We start from the raw sequence: 11,802 nt of genomic DNA, 5'->3' as shown, positions 1-11,802 counted from the left end.
TCTAATCAAAACTCTGTTTGCTTATATTCAGATTTGGTGACTTAGATTTTAGCCTGATTCTCACATACTTTCTTGCATTTCTTTTCTTTTCTTTTCATGTCATGTCATGTCATGCTATTCTTTTTCTTTTTCATCCAGCTACATTTATGTGGACAAAGGCAGTCTACGTCAGGGTTATTATAGTTTACTAAAACTGAAACTAAAATTAAAAACTATATTTATATATATGTATTTTATCATTTCAGTTTTAGTTATGTTACACATCAAATTAAACTAAATTAAAATAGAGATGTTGCCCTGGCAATTAGCTGAAATAAAATGTTTTTTTAATATATTAAAATATTTTATTTTTATGTTTATTTCAGCCAGTTGCCAAAGCAACATTTGTCATTTTTCCTCATTTATACTAAAATAACGCAAACTGAAATACAAATTAATAAAACAAATAAAAAAAAAACTAAAACTGTCAAAAACTAAATTACTAACACTTTAACTAAAATTAAAATGGAAAACTGATTCAAATCGTGATTTTAACAGTAAACCTGTTAACTGGTTAACAGTAAGTTTACAGTGAATAACTGTAATTACATTTAATGTAATGCAATCATTTACAGTAAAAAAACATAAATTGGCATTCCCAGAATTCCCTGCATGACACTTCACATTTGATGTTTTTTCGTTGAAATAACTGTTTCGTCTTAGTTTTTTTTTCTTATCAGTTGTGTACATTAGGGTTTTATCTTGCATCTACTGTTGTTAAATTAATATGTATTGCATTATTTCAGTATGGTGTGTGTTACCATGATGTGTTTAGTGTTTGTGTGAATGACGCTGTGTGCACCTTCTATATAGAAGTATTTCCGTCCTCAGCTTGTGGAAAAGCTGTCTGTGATGTGATTCTCTCATCAACACCTGTTTTTGGTGGTTTTGAGTGTATTACAATGGTACAAAACAGATATTAGTACTTAAATAGGTTGGTATATTGAAATTATATCAGTTAATGAAATAAATTTGTTTTTTTACTGTGAATTTAAGATAAGTCTGTGAAACCTAAAATGTTGCTACCATATTTTTTACAGTAAATTTCTGGCAACCACAGCTGCCACAGTTTGTTTGTTTGTTTTTTTACAATATATAATAATATCTCAGTGATAGTAAAATTGTACTGGTCTATGCATCTTGTAATGTCTTCCATGAAAGAAATAAGAAAGCCATATGGGCTTAAAATGACACATGGGTGAATAAATAATGACACAAATTTCATTTTGGTTTAACTTTCCCTTTAAACTATCAGAAAGAAAAGATTAAACAAGGAAAATCCAGGTGTTGCACTTTTTGTGCGGATTAGAGGATCGCTTTGGTTGAGAGCTGGCAGACATGTGATAAAGAATTCATTTCACCTGCGGTAATGAAGAGGAAACCGCTGAATTATACATGATCTGAATATACATTATATCTATATCATCAGCCACCATCATCAGGATCAACAGCCAGCAGCCTCAGACACGAGACTTTACAGGCTCTTTCCTCAAATACGTATTGAAGCTCTTGAATGAAGCAGACAGTGAAAGCAGGCACTTCAGCACATGAAGATACTGAGAAAACGCAATGAGAGTTTTACAGAAAGAGACCAAACACGTCCTTTCACTATTTTCTAAATATATGTTTGCTTTCGTTTGTTAACAATGAATTATTAATATCCCCACTGTAAAAGAAATATATATTTGACATATGTTTGTTTAAATCAAACTAGGTTCTTTAGAGAAATTAATGAGATATGGTCAACTATTTTCTAAAATAAATTTGGATATAATTGGCAAAAACATGAAACTTAGTTTTAAACCAGAGTGCCCTTCATCTAAATTAAAATCATACGTTATATTTATGACAGTGGGGATATTCATTATTCATTGTTGATTTTTTTTTTTTTTAAATCCAAAAATGTATTTAGTTTCTAAGATTTTGCATGCAACAATGTTATTGAACAATTTCCCTATTTTTATTTTATTTCATAAAATAGTGAAAGGACTTGACGAATCCCATGTTTTTAGAGAAATAAGTGTTAATGAACTATTATCTAAAAGAAATTTAGATTTAATTGGCTTTAGCATGAAACATGGGATTCATCAAGTCCTTTCACTATTTTAGAAATAAAATAGAATTAAAAGAAGGGAACTTTTCAATAGCAGAGTTGCATGCGAAATCTGAGAAGCTAAATACATTTTTTGCTATTTTTAAAATTATTTTTCAACAATAAATTATTAATATTCCCATTGTCAAAACTAATAATTTAATTTGGATGAGGTGCATTTGTGTTCACAACTAAGTTTCATACTTATGCCAATTATATATGAATTTATTTCGGATAATAGTTTAACATATCTAATAAATTTTTCTAAACAAAGTTGGATTTGTCAAGTTCTATGAAATAAAATGGAATTAAAATAGGGAAATTGTTCAGTAACATATTTGCATGCAAAATCTGAGAAACTAAATAATATTTTTTTTTAAACAAAGAATTATTAATATACGTATGTAATATATGTTCATATGTCAAATACAATACATACATAAACAAATAAATAATGGCATGATTATAATTAGGATATGTATTTAAAACTAACTAAACTAAGTTTCATGCTTATGCCAATTATATCACAATTTATTTTAGATAATAGTTTACTTATGATCAACTTGGTTGTACAAGACATTTCAACTTAAATTACATTAAACCGACTTTAAAAAATCAAGTTGAATTTGAGTTAGTGTCAACTAAAAACATAAGTTGCCATGACTTTCTGATCATATAATTTTTTTACAGTGTATCTCATTTGTTTCTCTAAGGAACATGGGATTTGTGCTTTTATTGCATCCATCCAGAGGATCATTAATTATCACAGTGAGTGAGAAAATCCTCCGATGAAGAGCAGAAGCTCAAAGCAAACAGGAGTGAGGGGAATCTCTCTCCTGTAATCGGCTGATCTACCTGTGCAGGTGTGCGTCTCCAGTCCTCATCCTCATACAGACGTTTATTTAAACAGATTAATTCTTCCACGGCGTATTATTCATAAAGTTGCTCGCTGTGACCGAGCGCAGCCTTGCTTATATGATGACATGTCACTCCCTTCAATTGACTTGAAGCGAGACTAAATCGTCATGAATAAAACAAAGAGCCGGTAAATAAAGCAGCAGGCCGTGATGCCATCAGCCACTCTCCTCCAGGTGAAGGAGCGCTCATGATCCCTGGAGAACGACAGAGAGAGAGAGAGAGAGAGAGATGCACATTAGTTAGCAGCTGATGATGGCTGGAGCGCAGCCAGAGTGCGAGAGAGAGAAACGACACGCTTCTTAGCGCCGGAGCGCCGAGTTCCTGTGAACAGAAGGTGCAGCACCACACAGGAAATAGAAAGAGAGAGAGTCCCGGAGGAAAATTACTGCTCAGAAGTTGCTCTTTCGTAGCTCTGGAGACTCATTTGGATGAAGTGCCACATTTGTCTCGGGTGTTTCCCCTCAAACTCCTTAGAGGAGATTAAAAGAGAAGCATATGAGATGAGTTTTGACACACAATAACAGTAATAGACCAATTTGGTGTTTGCAAACAGTGATGACATTTTTTTATGGGCGGAGCCTATCTGGTTGCAGAAAATGACAGTTTTAGGGTGTATTCACATTAGGAAAGTCCGCTAGTTCACTTGCTTTGGTCCGGACCAAATACAATGTTGATTTTTTTGTTTGGTGCGGTTCGCTTTCACACGGCCCTTTTTTGCAAGTGAACCAGAAATTGTAAACAAAACCACACGTGTGCTAAGGTCATCCATTCATTGAACAGAAATTCTCAAGCAGGGAAAAACAGGAAGTGCAAAAACAAGTGCAATTTTTATTCTTTTACTGATTTGGTGTTATCAGATACTAACGCAATATGAAGAAACTTATGAGCATCATATGAGACAATATCATACGATGTTGTAATTACGACTTGCCGAAATAAAATATATAGATATAAAATACTTAAAGCATAACACAATGTTAGTTTAAACTTTCAACCTATATAAATGTGCGCTATTAGGTGCATATCCAATCGTTTGTGCGGAGAGTGGAAGCTGAAACACGCTTCAGGACATCAGTGGAAACAAATTAAATACGCCGTCATTTTTGCTCATAAAGGTAAGAATAATACATCATTCAGAACTCTAAAGGGTCTATTTTTATTTGTGAGCACTCACAATATCAAGAAAACGTTGTGCTTTTGTAAAATAAAGAAAACAAATAGGATGCGCTTGCCGTCTCAAATCGTCATGAATAAAACAAAGAGCCGGTAAATAAAGCAGCAGGCCGTGATGCCATCAGCCACTCTCCTCCAGGTGAAGGAGCGCTCATGATCCCTGGAGAACGACAGAGAGAGAGAGAGAGAGAGAGATGCACATTAGTTAGCAGCTGATGATGGCTGGAGCGCAGCCAGAGTGCGAGAGAGAGAAACGACACGCTTCTTAGCGCCGGAGCGCCGAGTTCCTGTGAACAGAAGGTGCAGCACCACACAGGAAATAGAAAGAGAGAGAGTCCCGGAGGAAAATTACTGCTCAGAAGTTGCTCTTTCGTAGCTCTGGAGACTCATTTGGATGAAGTGCCACATTTGTCTCGGGTGTTTCCCCTCAAACTCCTTAGAGGAGATTAAAAGAGAAGCATATGAGATGAGTTTTGACACACAATAACAGTAATAGACCAATTTGGTGTTTGCAAACAGTGATGACATTTTTTTATGGGCGGAGCCTATCTGGTTGCAGAAAATGACAGTTTTAGGGTGTATTCACATTAGGAAAGTCCGCTAGTTCTCTTGCTTTGGTCCGGACCAAATACAATGTTGATTTTTTTGTTTGGTGCGGTTCGCTTTCACACGGCCCTTTTTTGCAAGTGAACCAGAAATTGTAAACAAAACCACACGTGTGCTAAGGTCATCCATTCATTGAACAGAAATTCTCAAGCAGGGAAAAACAGGAAGTGCAAAAACAAGTGCAATTTTTATTCTTTTACTGATTTGGTGTTATCAGATACTAACGCAATATGAAGAAACTTATGAGCATCATATGAGACAATATCATACGATGTTGTAATTACGACTTGCCGAAATAAAATATATAGATATAAAATACTTAAAGCATAACACAATGTTAGTTTAAACTTTCAACCTATATAAATGTGCGCTATTAGGTGCATATCCAATCGTTTGTGCGGAGAGTGGAAGCTGAAACACGCTTCAGGACATCAGTGGAAACAAATTAAATACGCCGTCATTTTTGCTCATAAAGGTAAGAATAATACATCATTCAGAACTCTAAAGGGTCTATTTTTATTTGTGAGCACTCACAATATCAAGAAAACGTTGTGCTTTTGTAAAATAAAGAAAACAAATAGGATGCGCTTGCCGTCTCGGTTTTGAACAAACTCAGCAAATATTTTCCTTACAGACATAATGAATATATCTATAGAAAGCTTTAAAGGACTACAAAACTAAATAATTCAAATCCAAAACAAAAACTCTTATTATTATGTAATCCGTAAAGATGCATTTCTTTCTAAAGGCACGTCCAATGATGAGATGGTGAGTCAGGATCATCAACTTCATTGCGACACTGACTCATAAAACACTAGTTTATTAATAAATAATTCAAATGTCTCCTTACTATTTTCTCCTAACATTGTCATGGTAATTTTTGCGGCAAGCTTTAGCCTATTTAGCACGCTCACGTCACGTTGCTGTGCACCATGGTCCGGAAAACTCATCATTTGCATGTGTTTTTAAGCATTGTGGTTTAAAAACAAGTGATTTAAAGGGATAGTTCATCCAAAAATTAAAATGTTATGTTTATCTGCTTAACCCCAGGGCATCCAAGATGTAGGTGACTTTTTCTTCAGTAGAACACATATGATGATTTTTAACTTTAACCGTTGCAGTCTATCAGTTGTATAATGCATGGCAATGGTAACAAAATCTATGAGAGTAAAAAAAAATATGCACAGACAAATCCAAATTAAACCCTGCGGCTCGTGACGACACATTGATGTCCTAAGACACGAAACGATCAGTTTGTGCCAGAAACTGAACAGTATTTATATCATATTTTACCTCTAATACAGCACTATGTCCAACTGTCTTTGGGCGCACACACAGCATCCGGTGCGTGAGGTGTGTACGCGCTCTGGCGTAGTTTATGTTAATGGGTGTGCTGATATCCAGCCGAAGAGCAATCAACCATAACTTCAGGCGAGCAGGCTCAGAAGTTGGGAATACGTGGAAAGTCACCACTCCCGAATGAGTTCGCGCGAGAGAACGTCATCTTTTAGTTTTAAGTCGGTTTGAACAATCCGGATAAGCGCAAGTAAGTACCATTTTGATTAGCCGTCGTACCTACAATGACTGTGCACTGTGTAAACAATGAGTGACGTATACGCGCGAGAGATCACTTCCGGCGCTTGCGTAAACTACGCCAGAGCGCGTACACACCTCACGCACCGGATGCCTGCGCGCACTCAAAGACAGTTGGACATAGTGCTGTATTAGAGGTAAAAAATGATATAAATACTGTTGGGTTTCTGGCACAAACCGATTGTTTCGTATGTTAGGACATCAATGTGTCGTCACGAGCCGCAGGGTTTCATTTGGATTTGTCTGTGCATGTTTTTTTACTCTCATAGATTTTGTTATCATTGCCATGCATTATACGACTGATATACTGCAACTGTTAAAGTTAAAAATCATCATTTGTGTTCTACTGAAGAAACAAAGTCACCTACATCTTGGATGCCCTGGGGGTAAGCAGATAAACATCACATTTTCATTTTTGGATGAACTATCCCTTTAAGCCATTGAAACACAAAAAACAGCACTATATGCGTGAACTGTCTGTTTCTGAGCGTGAATTCTGCAATTGGGTCGGATCGAGGTCGGGTCATATTCACAACTTAAACGAACCGTACCAGAGTTCGTTTGGAAGCGGACCGAGACCACCACTTCAGCTGGGTCTCGGTACAGTTGTTTGGTCCGCACCCGAGTGCGATTGCTGTATTCACACCTGCCCAAAATGTCCGCACCAAGAGGGGAAACTAACTTGAGTTCAATTCAATCGAACCAAACAAGACAGGTGTGAATACACCCTTAAAGTAGCAGTCTATGGAAGCCATAGAATAAAAGTTTTGGGTTTACATTTCAAAATTCTGACTTTTTTCTCGCAATTCCGAGATTATATTTCACAATTCTGATAAAAAAATAAAATAAATCAACTCGTCATTCTTTCTTTTCCCCTAGGCTCAGAATCATGAGTTTAAGCCAGTTCTGGCTGCTTCTTTTTTTTCCTCAGAATTAAATTTGCAATTGTTGAGTTAAATTGAGCCATAAAGTCCTAACTAGGAGATATAAACTTGCATTTGCGAGAAAAAAAGTCAGAATTGTGAGATAAAATAGGTAAATGTTATAGGTTTAAATAGCAGGCTATTTCATGCTGTAACTGTGTCCCCTATGATCTGCATATGTGAATATTATGTAGACCTATTGTTTAAATCAAATTTATGCTTTTAGTAGGGTAATCATAGCAGGTTTCATTCATAGTCTGTCTGTTTAAACATCTGCGTTTAGCTTCAAATGGCGTCTTTGACGACAGTATTTTATACAAATAATTTGCATTCTGATTCTGACATCCAAAGGCACAACTATTTGCACAACACTTGTTCCCAGTCCTTGCTGCCACCACAATGTGCGCGCAGCTGCAAGAGACATAACTGTGACGTCTACTGCAAATTGGTCTATAAAACTATTAAAGGTGCAGTATATAATAATGACAGCTAGTGGTTGAAATGGGTACTGCGGTCTAAGTTCAAAATATTGTTTCTCCTTCCCCCTTCTTCCTCAGACTTGATGCCCACACGGGTTGTCAAATTGATGACACTCAACAGGAACGAGCGCAACTGACAGTCTGAATCGTACACTGTAAACTGATGAGCTGATTTATATTTCTGTGGTCACAGAGTTTTTAGGTTGGGTAGAATCTGCGATCTCTGACCCAGTTTGTTTGCTCGCTACCATGGCTGCAGTATTTTCTGCAAACTGGCAACGCAGGCTGTCGAAATATTATTGGTGTTTTGATTATATAAGTGGGCGGAGTCACACAGACCAAAACAAAAACAGACATTCCGACATGGAATGCATATTTTCAAAGCAGAATAACTGGCTGTAGCGTTGTTTTTCTGAGAAATAAGTATGTGAACTTAACATGTTTCCTATATTATGGTTTTCAGGAAACATTATGGTGTTTTGTATTATGGTGTTTTTATGCTTTAGTACCATCAAAAAATCACATACAGCACCTTTAAATGAATGAGGCCAGCAGCTCAAATTAGGGTTATTATAGTTAACTAAAACTAAAACGTTCTTGCTACTTGAAATGTATGGAAGCCCGTTTGCTCCATTGAATAAAAAATTAAAAAAGGTAATTGCAGGTTTTTATCTCACAATATTGACTTTTTTCTTGCAGTTGCGAGTTATAAAGTCCAATTCTGAGGGGTAAAAAAGACTAATATTTTCTCAGAGTTGCAAGTTTATATCTCGCAGTTCTGACTTCATAACTCGCAATTGCAAAAGAAAAGTCAGAATTATAAGATAAAAAGTCTCAATTACCTTTATTTTTTATTCGGGGGCAGAAACAGGCTTCCATAGATATTAAATAAATGTTAACTGAAATAATAATGATAATAATAATATACTTAGTTATTTCACTTCATCTAGTTGCCAAAGCAACATTTCTCATTTTCATTTTTCAAATAAAAAAAATGAAATACATTTTAAATAAAATGACTAAAAACTCAATTAAACTTATAAAAAAAACACACATAAAAACAACAACAAAATTACAAAAAAATTAAAGCAGAAAATATAAAAATTAATTCTAATTCAGAATATTAACAAAAATTATAATAGTATCTCAATGAAACTAAGATATCACACACACACACACACACTACCATTTAAAAGTTTTTTTAAATGCCTTATTAAAATATGAGGAAACACAAATACACTTATTGAAAATATATTTAGATAAATATACTTTAACAACTATTTTAGCAATACATATTTTTGCCATTTTTTATATATTTTGAAATATATTAAATATCTGAATAACATATATTTTTGAGTGAATGTTATATATCGTGGACAATATACAAATATTTGCAATGCAAATATGGCCAGAAATATCCCAAAATAGCTACACTTGACACATTCCTGCACATGAGATTGGCACCTGAGGTCATCGGCTCCGGTCTGCAGATATTAAGCGGTCTGACCGAGATGTAAAGTGACCAACCAGTTTCTGTGTGCTATAGGGTGGCTATTCAAGATGCCATCATAATAGACCAGAAATAATGGCACGGTGCATGTCGGTTTGCTCTCTGTACAAAGAGAAATGTGCTGAAGTGTGTGTGTATAGACCCTGGTTAGTGTTGTTTACTAAAACTAAAACCATAAAAACAAAAAAACATTTGCGTCACTTGAAATAAAAGAAATATGAACTGAAACTGAAAAAACAAAAAAATAAATAAAAACACGTAACAGTGGCCACATTTCTCATTTTCATTTAGTTTGAGTTGAAAGTACTAAAATAACTGAAAATAAATAAACTATAGACATATTTTTAAAACTAAAAAAACAAAACAAAAACATTTTTGTAAAAAGAGAAAATAAAGTATAAAAATAAAAATGCATTTAAAATATTAACAAATTATAACAGTATCTCACTACTAAAAAAAACAATTTTCATTAATTGAAATAAAATAGATTAACTGAAACTGAAAATAAAATACTTTAAAAAACAACTTACTTTACGTATTTGCTAAGGCGGCATTTCTCATTTTTGTTTAGTAGTTAAAATAGTACTAAAATAGCTAAAACTAAATAAATTAACTACAACTAAACAAACTAAAACTATATAGACATATGCATAAAACAAATAAAAATGACAAAAATACACAACAAAATTGCTAGAACTTTGACTCAAATAAAAGTGAAAGGAGCTGTTGTTAATGCTCATAATTGTTAATTACATTACTGATGCAAATCTAATGTGACTCAGGCCCAAAAATATGAAGAGACCTGCAGGATATGGGGATGAAAACAAACTAACAAAATTCAGACAAACTCATTCAATCAAATCAAACGCCAAAACGGCCTAATAATGAAATTCCAACTTTGGAAAAAAGCCTCACAGATGTTTCTCAAACGCAGCTGAGGAGCAGATGAGCGATTCAGCATTTCCAGGATTCTCCATGCACTCAAAACCCACATTAAAGTACTATTTACAGATGCAAATTCAATATCCGTCAATGTCTCCGAGAGGATTTTACAATACTATCATCGGCTGATGCTTTAAATGAGCCATGGGTGGGGACGGTCGGATTATTCATGCAACATTTGCAATAATGAGAAAGAGACTTTCCTCCGAGCGCTCCTGATGCATACTGGGGGAGTATTTTCATAAGCTCAGCGGCAGATCCATATAAACCTGAGCTGGATATTAAATTATAAGGATATTAAAACTCTCCCTAAGGGGTGAAGCACGATGCGTCGTCCGGAAGAAGGGCTGGGAGATTTTAATAAGAGTAAAATATTATCTTGGACACTTGTAATAAAGGGAGAGTGCTGTACTTTCTCTCTGGCCCCATATTCCTTGTGCTCTATAGTTTATTATTCTTGTATTGCGACATGGAATAATAGGAAATGTAATATAGTTGCACAAGTCTGTTGCCTCATCAAAAGGCTAAATGAGGAGTATTTTCTGGCAAGTGCTTTTCTTCAATTAGTTCTTCAGAACTACTTTTCTGCAATTAGGGGTTGCATTTCTTTAAAAATTTAGAAAGGAGATGAGCATTAGTAGGTATGTTTACATGCAATCATTTTTGTCAATTGCAATGAATCCAGTCCGATTTCACATTCTGAAAGTCCTGTTTATATGGACACTAAATTTCGATTCACATATTTGTTTACTGTAGATGTGTATTACGAACAAAACCAAAACCAGTCGCCAAATTCAGAACCAAGAGAAAGTCAATAATGCGCAATAATGTCACCGCACGCATAATTGTTGTTCTGCCTTGATGAAATAAAAGAAATATCAGACAGAAGAGCTTTTTTAGCAAATATTGAATACATATTCAGTCTCGTCCACTGACCAGTTCATAAGGAATGAGGCGTAAAGAAAAAAAATATGTACGTTCATGACATATAACATATGTAAACAGACACATTGGGCATTGCATATATATGCACAAGGTATTTTTGGACCCGATTGAGAAAATAGTCTCATTCAAGCATTTACATGCTTAATATTTTTTCTTATTGATCAAATTATTTCAGGTCTACACCATACCTTTCAGTCTGAGCTCAACTGGATCGATCGAGGTGTTTAGATGAAGGCTTTTCAGTCCATCAACCAGATTATAAACAGGTTATTTAGGTATATGTAAGCATAGCTAGTGTAAACTGTCTTCCTTTCAGGTCAACTACTATCAGTTTGAAGAGAATCTTACTGAGTTACATGAATAATTTTAAGGAAGCTTCAAGCAGTATGGTGCACTTGCAATGTGTTGTTTCTCCTAAAATTTCTACAGAAAAATAAAAACAGAAAGAAATGAGTCAACTGACATAAAGTAAGAGCCTAGAGTTGTAAAATGCATGTGGGTAGCACATTCAATGGATGGACAGTAAGGCAGTTTACGACCTGCTCCATCATCAGTTAAACCACAAGTGAGGGTTGCTTTGTT

The sequence above is a fragment of the Sinocyclocheilus grahami genome, unplaced genomic scaffold (assembly GCF_001515645.1).
Source record: "Sinocyclocheilus grahami isolate Dianchi unplaced genomic scaffold, SAMN03320097.WGS_v1.1 scaffold14.1, whole genome shotgun sequence".
NCBI classification, from domain to species: Eukaryota; Metazoa; Chordata; class Actinopteri; order Cypriniformes; family Cyprinidae; genus Sinocyclocheilus; species Sinocyclocheilus grahami.
The sequence above is the reverse complement of the archived record's forward strand: the minus strand, read 5'-3'. Positions refer to the sequence as shown.